At 45.9% G+C, this 12495-nt stretch overlaps 1 non-coding gene across 1 annotated transcript; it reads right to left on the bottom strand.

Annotated features, from left to right (window-relative positions):
• Positions 1–450: 450 nt before the first annotated feature.
• On the bottom strand, positions 451–557 carry LOC118638108. The gene has a single exon (XR_004961064.1). It is a non-coding gene; the product is annotated as a U6 spliceosomal RNA (small nuclear RNA).
• Between the last annotated feature and the right edge of the window lie 11938 nt (positions 558–12495).

Raw genomic sequence — 12495 nt, 5'->3', positions numbered from 1 at the left:
TTTTCCAATTTCATTGAAAGTTTCTAATTTCATCCTTGTTCTCCTTGGTAACCCATTTATTGTTGAATAACATGTTATTTAGCCTCCATGTGTTTAAATGTTTTTGAGTTTTTTCATCATAATTGATTTCCAGTTTCATGCCATTGTGATCTGAGAATATGCTTAATATGCTTTCATTCTTCTTGAACTTGTAGAGACTTAGTTTGTGTCCTAGTGTGGTCAAGCTTTGAGAATGTCCATGTGCACTCTGCAATTTTGGGGTGTGATTCTCTGTAGATACCTATTAAATCCATTTGATCTAGTGCTTCATTTACAGTCTCTGTTTTCTTGTTAATTTTTTTATCTAGAAGATTTATCCAGTGATGTTAGCAGGGTGTTGAAGTCCCCCTCTATAATGGTATTGCTGTTGATTTCTCCTCTAAAGTCCTCCAGAAGTTTGTGCTTTTTTTGTTTAACGTGGAGCACTTCACGAATGTGTGTGTCATCCTTTCACAGGGGCCGTGCTCATCTTCTCGGTATCATTCCAGTTTTAGTACATGTGCTGCCAAAGCGAGCACCAGAAGTTTTTAAATGTATTTTGGTACTCCTATATTGAGTGCATATATGTTTACCGAGGTTATATCCTCCTGTTCAATAGATCCTTTCAATATTATGTAGTGGCCTTCTTTGTTTCTAGTTATGGCCTTCATTTTGAAGTCTATTTAATTGAATATGAATATTGCTACCTTAGTTTTTTCTCCCTTTCAATTTGCTTGGAAAATTTTTTTCCATCCCTTCACTTTGAACCTATGTGAGTCTGTTGTTGTGAGGTGGGTCTCTTGCAGACAACATATATATGAGTCATGCTTTCTCATCCATTCAGCTACTCTGTGTCTTATTATCAGAACATTCAATCCATTTACATTTAAGGTTATTATTGATAGGTACTTATTTATTGCATTTTTGTTTATTATGGTTATGTTCTCATTTCTTCTGCTTATTACAGCAGTCCTTTTAACATTTCTCACAGTGCTGCTGGTTTGGTGCTAATATATTCCCTTAGCCTCTTTTTGTCTGGGAAGCTCTTTATTTGACCTTCTATTTTGAATGATAGCCTTGCTGGATAGAGTAGTCTTGGATTCAGATCCTTGTTTTTCATTGCCTTGATTACTTCATACCATTCCATTCTAGGCTGTAGTGTTTCTGTGGAGAAGTCAGCTGATAGCCTTATGGGGGCTCCTTTGTAGGTAACCTGTTGCTTATCTCTTGCTGCCTTTAGAATTCTCTCTTTGTCTTTAATTTTTGGCATTTTAATTATTGTGTGTCTTGGTGTGGGCCTCTTTGAGTTCTTCTTACTTGGGACTCTCTGTGCTTCTTGAACTTGTAGGCCTTTTTCTATTTACCAAGCTAGGGAAGTTTTCTGTCACTGTTTCTTCAAATGTATTGTTTAACCTTTGCTCATTTCCTCCTTCTTCTGGAACTCCTATGATGCAGATGTTCTTATGTTTCATGTTGTCCCACAATTCTCTTAAGCTGTCTTCCTTTTTTTTAATTTTTTTTTTTTCTTTTTGGTTCTCTGATTGGGTGATTTTTTTTTTTCCTACCCTGTCTTCTAATTCACTGATCCAATCCTCAGCTTCCTCTACTCTGGTGCTTATTCTTTCCAATGTGCTCTTTATTTCTGCTATGTCATTCGTTATTCCTACTTGGTGTTTTTCATTTCCAGTTGTTTGATTTTCAATGTTTCTATATCTTTACTCATGTTGTTTAGCTCTTTATTCATGCTACTGACCTTCCTCATAACCATTATTCTGAACCCTACCTCTGATAACTTGCCTAATTCCATTTCATTTTTCTCTTCTTCTATAGAAACCTCTTGTTCTTTCAATTGGGATTTAGTTTGTTTCATGATTTTGGCTGTCTCAGTGGGTTTTGGAGCCTACCTAATTTTCTCTGTCTGTGTAGGTTTTCTGCTGATTGTGGCTCCCTTTACTGGATTTGGATGAGTGTAGGAGGACCCACATTAAACACCACTATCAAGTCTTACTTTCCTGGGTAGATTTGCAGGCTAAGCAAAGGTGTAGTTATCCTACAGCTTTTGCCTGCAGTCTATTTGTATCAGTTACTTGATGAGCCTCAGGTTTTAGCCCTCAACTGAATGCAAAATCCCTCAGGTGTACAGGGTAAGAGGATTTCCAGTGGGCAGGACAATGGCTTTGTTCTCCCTCCTTGCTTGCTGGTAGTCTCTATCTGTTAATGAACCTCAATATGCATGTTTCTGCACTGGTCTGGTGTTGTTAAATTCCTGAGGGAGGGGCCATTGCTTCTCCCTGGGGCTTTGAGAAGGGGCTCTTTGAGTAATATGGCTAATGTCCTATGAGGAAGTGATTCAGCATAAAAATCCCAGTGTCATTCTTCCAAGCTCTCTCTCCTGTGCCACGAACCCCTGGTTCTCTTCACACAGTTCCAGTTCAATCTGCCTTCCCTCTGCCAGAGCCCAAGTTGAGTGTCTGTAGCTGATTTGGTGTTCTGGCCCTCCAGGGAGGTGCCATTTTTTCCTGTGACTCTCCTTGCCAGACAAAGCCTCAGCTCTGATGATTTCAGCCTGGTGTTATGTCCCGCCACTCTGTGCTGGAGAGCCACCCCTCTATGCTGGGGTGCTGCCATTTTGTGTTGTGGAGCCAACTTCAGGTTTTAACCCCCAACTTCTCGGAGGGAACTACTCACAGATAAAACAGCCCTCAGCTGCTTTCTGTGGGCACCCAGCCAGCCCTCTTGTGCCTCCACAGCTCCTACCAGGCTCAATTTGGTGTCCTCTTCACATCCTGTTTATAAGGGTTCTCTCCTGCTGCTTTTCAGTTGTTTTTTTTTTGTTTACTTGTCTTTATTTTAGCTGTAATTCCAGTTTGGTCCTGGGAAATGGTTTGTGTAGCTTCCATTCACTCCACTGCCATGTTTTCCTCTCCATAATAAGAAATTTTTTTAAAAAAAGGAAAAACCATTAAGTACTTAACAGATATGGATGACAGCAGTTTATATTCTTGGAACTTCTACCAGATCCAGAATAAATGTTCAATGAATACTGATGGGATTTTTTTTTTTTTTTTAGTTTAGAAAAAGGCATCAATAAATTCAAGTAATAAATGGATTTAATATTAATTAATTTATTTAAAAATCATTTAGGGAACACCCAGTGTGTGCCAAACACTGAACTTAGAAGAAAAACAAAGGGATATAATGAGGTGTTTCCTGCAGGTTTGGGTAGGGAGATGACATAAACACAGGTTATAAGGGGAATGCGGAGGGAGAGGCCAGTGGCTCGGGTTCAGTGTTTGGGGTCAGGTTGGCCAGTCAGTGTCCAGGGGGAGCTCAGAGGAGGAAGTTGACCTTGAGCCACACTGTGCTGTGAGGCTTGGGGTTTAGATGAGGTGTGGGGGGTAGCAAACCCGAGGCTTACATAATAAACTAACTTCTCTTTTACTCACATTTGGCAACACTGAAGGTACGTACATTGGTCTGTGAGAGATTTGCTTCGATAAGCCTTCCCAGTCGCTAGGATAGACGTGCACTTGCCGGAGCAGGGGCAGCCTTCTCCTGCCTCCTGCTCTAGTTCTGGCTCACCTACCACAACACTGTGTGGGTGGGTTGTGACTGATAAAAGAGATGATCCTGACACCTGATGAAAGGTGGACAGGCAAAGGGAAGTGAAATCTAAGATCCAAAGAGAGAAAATAGAGTGCTTGAGAGGGTAACATTCAGACTAGATACTGTCTTAATTCAACATTTCTGCTCAGTCACTCCTTTCAACGTGATAGCCGGTATGTATCTGGTCTTATAAAGGCCAGAATGGGCTCGGTGAGATGGATTCACACTGTTGTTGTCTGGACATTGCTGGGCAGATGTTGCTTCTCTTCTCAAACTTCTCACAACGTTCACACCTCACACAGGAAACCTCTAAGATCATGTGGTATAGTCCACAGAATCATTTTATTGAAAAGTCCAATATTAAAAAGGAGTCCCCTCTCCACTGCCTTCCCGGAGGGAACCCACAGGCATTGCCTCCCAGGGCCGTCACCAGAGGGGCCGAGGCAGGACAGTAGTCAGCGTCTCCGTTTCGGATGCAGTTTGAGCTGATTGACTCCCTCCAGACCATGCACGTTGTGGACGACCCCTCCCAGACCCCAGTCTTCTACGTCAAGTCCAGTGGGGTTTCTCTCAGGCTCTTCCAGCCGCAGTTTGAACTTACACAGAACCCAGCTGGTGTGGCTCAGTGGTTGAGTGTTGACCCATACACCAAGGGGTCACCAGTTCGATTCCCAGGCAGGACACATGCCAGGGTTGTGAGCCTGATGCCAAGATTGTGGGCCCCGGACCTAGTGGGGGCATGCAGGAGAGGGCCAATCGATGTTCTCTCTCATCAATGTTTCTATCTCTCTCCTTCTCCCATCTTCTCTCTCTAAAATCAATAAAAAAAAAAAAAAAATTTACATAGAAAGAGCAAGGGGAGGAGATTCTCGGAGCATGGACCAATTACCCATGGCTGCTGTGGCATCTGAGGCTAGGCCAACCTCCCAGAGCCTCCCTCCTCTCATTGGGTTTGAGATTTCCCCTCTGAGATGTGAACTCACTAGACTCCATTCCGGAATGAAACTTGGCCTCTCTGCCCTCCATTTTCCCACGTGCTCAGGGGATGAATACCTTCTGCAAATGGCCTGCTCACACCAGGGGCAGCTGGCCCCTTCCTCCGGCCACCACCCCCTGTCACTTCCCGTCTGTGAGAGAGGGAGGAAGACTGTCCTGAAGGCTCCATGGGTTACAGACAAGCAGACAACGTCCTTGAGTATCAGAGCTTAATGTGTTGCAGAAAGATAGAGACTCATTGCACGTGAGAGTGTTGACCCGGAATCGCACACGTGTGATAGGCACACACGTGCTGACTTCGACATGAGGGCTGACGCTGACCAATAAATCCCTGAAAAGTTCAATATATCCTTGGTTAGGTGTGATCCTACACGGACGAACCAGGAGAGCCTGTACTGTTTTATTCTTTCCCGTTACTTATGATGCATATTATTTGTAGTTTATGATATATATGTATATATTCTTTACATGTTATTTTTCTCCTTATTTAATTTCAGACAGTCTGAATGTCACTTGATTTCAGTAGGTTATTTTTATGTTTACATTTATCAGCATTGTAGCAGCTGCGTTGGGTTTTCGGTCCTCTTGTGCATTTGGTTTGTTTGGTTTGTTTTTCTGTGGGTACTTTTGTTTGCTTTTAATCCTTTGTACTTGAGGATATTTTCCTTGTTAAATAAAGCACCAATGTTTTGGTTCTGTGACTTTAATAGAATGTCATTTATAAGTTTGTGTTATGTACCAGTTCTTTACCTCGTGACGGGACCTCCGTGACTGACAGCTCTGGATAAACAGGGAATGAGTGTGTTTGCGTCACCTGCTGCCTCTCCACGCGGGTCTGCTCCTCGCCTGCTAGTTCACCTCTCGGGCCTCACCTGCTGCCTCTCCATGCGGGTCTGCCTCTCGCCTGCTAGTTCACCTCTCGGGCCTCACCTGCTGCCTCTCCACGCGGGTCTGCCTCTCGCCTGCTAGTTCACCTCTCGGGCCTCACCTGCTGCCTCTCCATGCGAGTCTGCCTCTCGCCTGCTAGTTCACCTCTCGGGCCTCACCTGCTGCCTCTCCACGCGGGTCTGCTCCTCGCCTGCTAGTTCACCTCTCGGGCCTCACCTGCTGCCTCTCCATGCGGGTCTGCCTCTCGCCTGCTAGTTCACCTCTCGGGCCTCACCTGCTGCCTCTCCACACGGGTCTGCCTCTCGCCTGCTAGTTCACCTCTCGGGCCTCACCTGCTGCCTCTCCACGCGGGTCTGCCTCTCGCCTGCTAGTTCACCTCTCGGGCCTCACCTGCTGCCTCTCCATGCGGGTCTGCTCCTCGCCTGCTAGTTCACCTCTCGGGCCTCACCTGCTGCCTCTCCATGCGGGTCTGCCTCTCGCCTGCTAGTTCCACCACTCGGGCTTCGTGTCAATTATTGTGATTCGATGAAAATGATGCACCAGTTCTGTGATCTCAGCGCTTATCCATCCCTGATTATTTAAGTTGTAATTCTTTGCTGAGTTGGTTAGAATGACATTTTTAAGTAGTATTTCTAAAACATTACATGAGCAAAACAATACTCAAGCCCTGCAGGCTGAGCACACCTCGTGGTACCTGACATTTGAACGCAGCCTGGACTTGTGGGGTCGGTGCCTGGACTCGGTCCCGGGAAACTCTGTAGAGAGTCCCAGCATGCATTGCCTGAGTGTGGGAGGTCTGCGGGCACGTCAGGGTTTAACCTCGAGAGCGTTTTTGGCAAAGATACTATTGTAATTAAATCCATGAGAAAAGGAAATTCTTTTTAACTTAACATATGTTGGTGGATCAACTGGATACTCACATGGAGAAAATGAAACCTTAATTTTTACCCTGAGGATAGTGGACAACAATGGTCACAGACAGGAGACAGAGTTTAGTTGAAGAGGGATTTCTTATTCCATTTTTATTTAAAATTTTTCATTTAATATAAAAATATACAATTAGACATTTACACACACATACATATGCGTGCGCGTGCGCGCACACACACACTCACACACACTTGCTCACATACACACTACACCCGTGAATTTTAAATTTAGCAGCTTTCCTGCTCAACAGTATTCATATGAACCCAAACTGGAATCAACCCAGTGATCAGAACAATGAATTGTAGTGTATCTGTAACGTGGGCTCTCACCATGAAAGGGACGAACTGCTGATACATCGAGAAGCATGAACACAGCTCAAACGCCCCATGCTGAGCAAAATGAGCCAGACACACAACGGTACGTGGTGTATAATTTCACTTATGAAAATACCAGGAAAGCAAATCGAACGTACATTGGAGAAAGCAGGGCAGTGTTTCCTGGCTGTGGGGTGGCGGGTGGGGATTTATTGGGCACACACACATCTTTGGGGTGATGGAGATGATTTCTGTGTTGATTGTGGGCAAACGTGTACTTGTAGTTGTTGAGCTATACACTTTAAATATACGCATTGTATTGATTATAAATTATACCTCAATAAAGTTGATTTCAAAAAATTAAATACATGTAAATAGATTAGATGCTCCTGTGAAAAATCAAAGATTGTCAGATTAAATTCTAAAAATCCATTATATGCTCCTTAAAAATCCAAAAGGCTCAGGAACATTTAAAGGGATCGTTAGAATAAGACAAAACAGACACAAACAAATGAATCTGCTGTGAACAACCAATAAAGATGCAGACGCTGGTGGGTGTGTGGGGTGCGTGTGAGCCAGGGACCCAGGGCACACTGGTGAGGCCCAGTGACAAGTGCAGTAAGTGTCGGGACCACGTGGAAGTGGGGAGGCAGCAGCAGGAGGCCGCTGCTGTCCCCTCGTGTGGAAGGGAGACAGCGAAGCCTCAGCCAGCCCGGTGACGAGGAGGAAAGGACCATGGTGGGCAGCCACGGCGCTCTCCCTTGGCCTCCCCAGGTGAGCCTGGGGCACCAGTTGGTGCCGTAGGCACAGAGCACCCAGAGTGTGTAAGAGGTGTGCAGCCGAGTGTGAAGTCAGATCATCGACCCAGACACCACGCTGTCAAGCACAGACACACAAATACGTGCGGAACAGCAAACGCACACCAGCACTCTCTCACGCATGCTGTCTGTCTCATCTCTTTCTCTTGATGTTTTTATGAATCTGAAAATGGCAGGCAAACCACTAGATTATTAACATCGACTTAAACAGGAAACATTCACGTTTAAGAGGAGCTGGGGAAGGAAGTACCTTCACTTTTTATTCCTATCGTCTCATCTGCCTTAAAGTGCATAAATCCGTCTTGGACTTCATGAGTATGTAAATTTACCTTATACAACATAAAAGCATGCTGTGCAGTTAACTCCACAAGAGCTGTGAGTGTTCATGGCAGTGGTTCGGACTTGTCTTGTTTCTTTCTATGAGTCCTCAACATTTTGAAAGTATTTTCATTTTAGTTCTCTTCTTTCCATCGAAATCAAGTTGACAGTAAGGTTGCTTCCAACAGAGCCACCATGCTGCAGACTCACAGGACGTCAGGACTGACCTAAGGTGACAACACGTGAGTTCTGAAGCCATCTGTGGGCGGGGCTCGCACCAGTGACCACAGTGACTGTTCTTGAAAGTTGCTGAATGTAACATGCCCAGGTATAGAAGTGCATGAGTGAGTGTACGTGTGAGCCTATGCATGTGTTCATGCCTGTATGTGTCTAGTACATGTAGATTTTTGTATAAAATGGAATACCTTTTCTAAAAAATGGAACAAGAAATCCCTCTTGGAGCAAATCCTGATTCCTCCCTCTGGATGTCCCTGTCCATTACTCCATGTGGCTGTGAGCTCAGACGTCTGTGTCCATCATTGTCATTGTCATCCTTGCCTGTCTTTGTCCTTGGTTACAAGGAAGTGAAGTGAATTTGGTGGCATGCCCCGCTGCGGGCAGAGTAGCTCAGACACCTGCTTTCTGATGGAGAAGCCTAGGGGACAGCACATAGTTTTGGCCTGGGCTTGTGTTTTTTTTAGTGGATGCAATCCAATCCAAACCTGGTGGGTTTCTGTTCATTCGTTCACTTGGGAGATAAAGAACACCCTGACCCCCAGCCCCTCCTGAAACGTTAAAACGAGGGTCTACCGCTTCGCCCTTTCCCTCCTCACCTGCCCGCCATCCGCGGAGGCCTCTGGCCACTGCCCCAGCTCCGCACTTCTCGTCCTGAACACACAGGAACACGTATGTGTACGACTTGAACAATAACTTTTCAATTAAAAGTGTTTCTAATTTTATGAAAGGTCTTTATGCTGAATGTGATCTTCTTGTGTTCAAATACAATCTAACCACATTGTTGCAGCAGCCTGCAGTTACTTGTTTTCTAGTCTGTGTAGTTTCATCGTGTAAATATACCTGCGTTTCCACTCATGGGTTCCAATATCCTGCTGTTGTCCGCGGCACTGCAGTGCACATTTCTGTACACATCTACCTCTTGAATGTGTGCCTAGGGAAGGAATTGCTGGGTCTTGGGTTATGCTCAGCTTGACAAGGCAAAAACAAATCGCCTTCCAATTACACTCCTTCCTGCCGAATTTGAGATATCCTTTCAACCCCCGTCATCTCTAACAGTATCCTAAGACTTCTTAATATTTGCCAAATAACTGAATGTAAAATGATATTGAATTTTGCTGACATTTTATTATTTATCATTTAATAGTTACCTGTTTTCTTCCACTGGAATATAATCTTCATAAAGCCTGGAAAAAAACAAAAACTTAGTAGCCTTCTGATGTATTTACTTTCTCTGAATATCACGTGCCAAGAGGCATGCCCGCTGTTGGTTCTGAGATGTAATTCCAAAAGCAAATTGATTTGTTTTCTTCTGAGCTCCCGGATCCTCTATTTGAGTGTCATGAAGACTCTCTGGGCCATCTGAAATCAGGGTGGAAGGCTCCTCGCTCTCACCTTTTCTAGCACCAGCTCTCTGTTGTCTGAGAAGTTTTACTGGGACTTTGATGCTCAAAGTACTTTTCACACTTACCTCTTGTCATCGGAAGTCTAGGGACAGTGCACATGTCCCTGGCCTTGGAACCTCCCAATGTGTAGGTCTCCATCTCCGACTCTGCTGGTGAACCAGCCCCGTCTTCCCTGAGCTGGTCTGTTTCCACACTTCACCGAAGGCAGCTTGTCGTGGCCGCTAGAAACAGTTGTATGATTTCCAATCACATCTTCACAGGCAGCTATTCTCAGAACCTGGGGGCAGTGCACCCCCAGGGGCATTTGGCAATGCCTGGAAACACTGTGGTGGGGAAGGACCAGGGATACTGCTGAACGTCCTATAATTCACAGCACAGCCCCGAGACAGAGTGTCAGTCTAAAAAGGTCTGTTGTGCTTCTGTTGAGAATCCTAATCTAGAGACACAGGCTCAGGAAATGCATGCCTGTGACTTATTATAGGTGACTGTATCAGGACATCTCGTCATTGCATAACCCAAGTTGCCATCTTTGCAACTTTTTCCAACTATGTGTTTTCCATCCATTACTAAGTTTCCAATCTTTAGGCTTTGGTTACATTAATTCCTTACTTTGAAGTAACATTTCTGTGTCCAGGTTGCTGTAAAGGTTGTAGGAAAATGCTTTAATCTCAGTGACTTACCTCCATAGCAGAGGGTACGCTGGGCTGTCTGTGGACAATCAGCTTTCTTCCAGACACTGTGTTTCTTACTGTCCCTAGTATTTCGAAGCCCTCTCCTGGGACGGCAGCTGAGGGAAGAGAGAGATAAAGTGGAAGGTGAAGATTTTAGACCCGAAATGGCACCCGTGACCTCCATTTCCACCCTTTACCTGCCACCCACCCACCCTGCTTTGTTTCTCATGTTCGTAGGAATGCCTCCTGTGTTAAGCTCCTTGACTTCTTAAAAAGAGATCACAGTCTACTGTCTTAATGTCAAAGGTTATTAAGCAAGGTCTCCAGGACAAATGGTCATGAAGCACGGGTGAGGTAAAATCGCCCTCTTGGGCAGTTATTGCCGGATTCTGCACGTGCTCTTCTGGGTCCCCACCCCCAGCTGTCCCACATGCCCCCCTGCCATGTCCGCACCTGCACCGTGAGCCTTCTCGCTCCTCAGACTCATCCGTGGGCTTTACAACTGAATAATCGGAGGGTAAACTTATTCTTATCATTTGAGATCTTGCTAGTGATCAGTTTTCTCTCCATGTAGTCTTTTTTTTAAATGTTTTATCGATTTTTTTTTAGAGAGAGAGAGAGAGAAATCAACATGAGAGAGAAACCAATTAGCTGCCTCCTGCATGTCCCCTGTGGGGGATCAAGCCTGAAAAACCAGGCATGTGCCCTGAGCAGGAATCGACCCGGGACCTCTCAGTCCATGGAGCGACACTCAGCCCACTGAGCCACACTGGCTGGGCTCCAAGTAATCTTTATTCTAGCAAAGTTATATTTTTTTATTGACCCGAGGTAGGAGGTGCAAGGGTGTATAAAGTCCCATGTCTGAAAAGAAGCCAGACTAGCACTGTCCTGAGAGGGCTTGGCCCGGTTGGCAGACAGCGTGGTCTCTACCCCTGCAGAGGGTGGCATGCAGAGGTTCCTGACACTGGGCTCTGTGGAGAACCTACACAACACCCCAAGAGAGGAAGAGCAGGCATCGGGTGCTTGACACTCAGAGGGCTAATTCCCCCACATCACATCACAGGGAGAACATTTTCTGGCTTGAATGTGAGGTTTCAGGATGTTTTCATTTTTTTGGAGTGTTTCCCAGAAGCTCAGAAGTCCCCTTCCCTCATGTCATTTTGTGTCTTACTATGAGTGGCTTAAAAATGGCAGCAAGTGACAGTGAGGTTGGGACCAACCCACCTAAATATTCTTGGGGCCTTGAGCATGGGGTTTTTCTGACCCGGTGTTTGGACATGGAGCCTGGAGCAGCCTGTTCATTGCTCACAGGACCTCATCTTTCTCATCTGCAAATGGCACTTGTTAATTAAAAGGAAAACAGGAAGGCCATCCCACTCTGTGAATGAGGGAACTCATCCCATTCTAGTAAGGCTGGTCTAACCATGACTCTGGCAGTAATACTCAAATACTTGAAAAGCACACCATGAGCAAGTCTAAAAGCACCAAAGTGACATAAAACCAGCTCATCACTAAAGGTTTAATATGCACCCTCTCTGTCCAACCAGCCTGGCTGCTCCGGCCTTCGTGGGTGACACTGTCTCGCTGCCCGTGCGCACGGTGTCCGGGGATGCAGTTCCGCCGGCCCTCTCACCAGGAGCGCGGTGCCGGGACCCGGGCACGGTCTGCAGTGATCGCATCACTCCCAGCGGCGCGGGAACCAGAGCCAGAACCGTACCTCGCAGCTCGGAAGGTGCTCCTGAAACCACTCCTTTTCTTTCCAGGTCACACGGGCAGCCTCCTGGCTGCATTTCTCTCTCACAAAGCACCGCGGAGGCCACGGATAACCTTTCCCTCTTATTTACCTGCCGGAGGTGGCAGGTACGAAATGTAGCTAAAATATTTGTGATCAAGAACACGTCCATCATCCTCATTGCTAATAATCGTTTATCTGATGCACAATGCACTGCATCAGTTATTCTTTATTTCTATATCAGACTTAAAAACTCAGAATCTTCTGAGTTTTTATGTAATAAAACCCATACTGTGGTCTGAGGCAATTACTGGAATGTTCAAAAGCAGGTCCTCCACTGTTACCAGGGGAGCAGCGCTCCTCGCCCACAGCTCCCACGCGCACTCCCGCCGTTGTCCCGGCTGTGCTGGGCCTCCACGGTGTTCCCAACGCCGCTGGCCCACCTGCCGGAGGGGACAGGGCGGAGGGCCCAGACAGTGCTCCAGGTCGCGTGTGCCGTCTGCAGCCGTGGAGCACAGGCCGTGTCCGAGGCTCTGTCACAGCAGAGCAAGGATTCGCAAGGAC

This window comes from Molossus molossus, unplaced genomic scaffold (genome assembly GCF_014108415.1).
Source record: "Molossus molossus isolate mMolMol1 unplaced genomic scaffold, mMolMol1.p scaffold_m16_p_20, whole genome shotgun sequence".
NCBI lineage: Eukaryota > Metazoa > Chordata > Mammalia > Chiroptera > Molossidae > Molossus > Molossus molossus.
The sequence above is the reverse complement of the archived record's forward strand: the minus strand, read 5'-3'. Positions and strand labels throughout refer to the sequence as shown.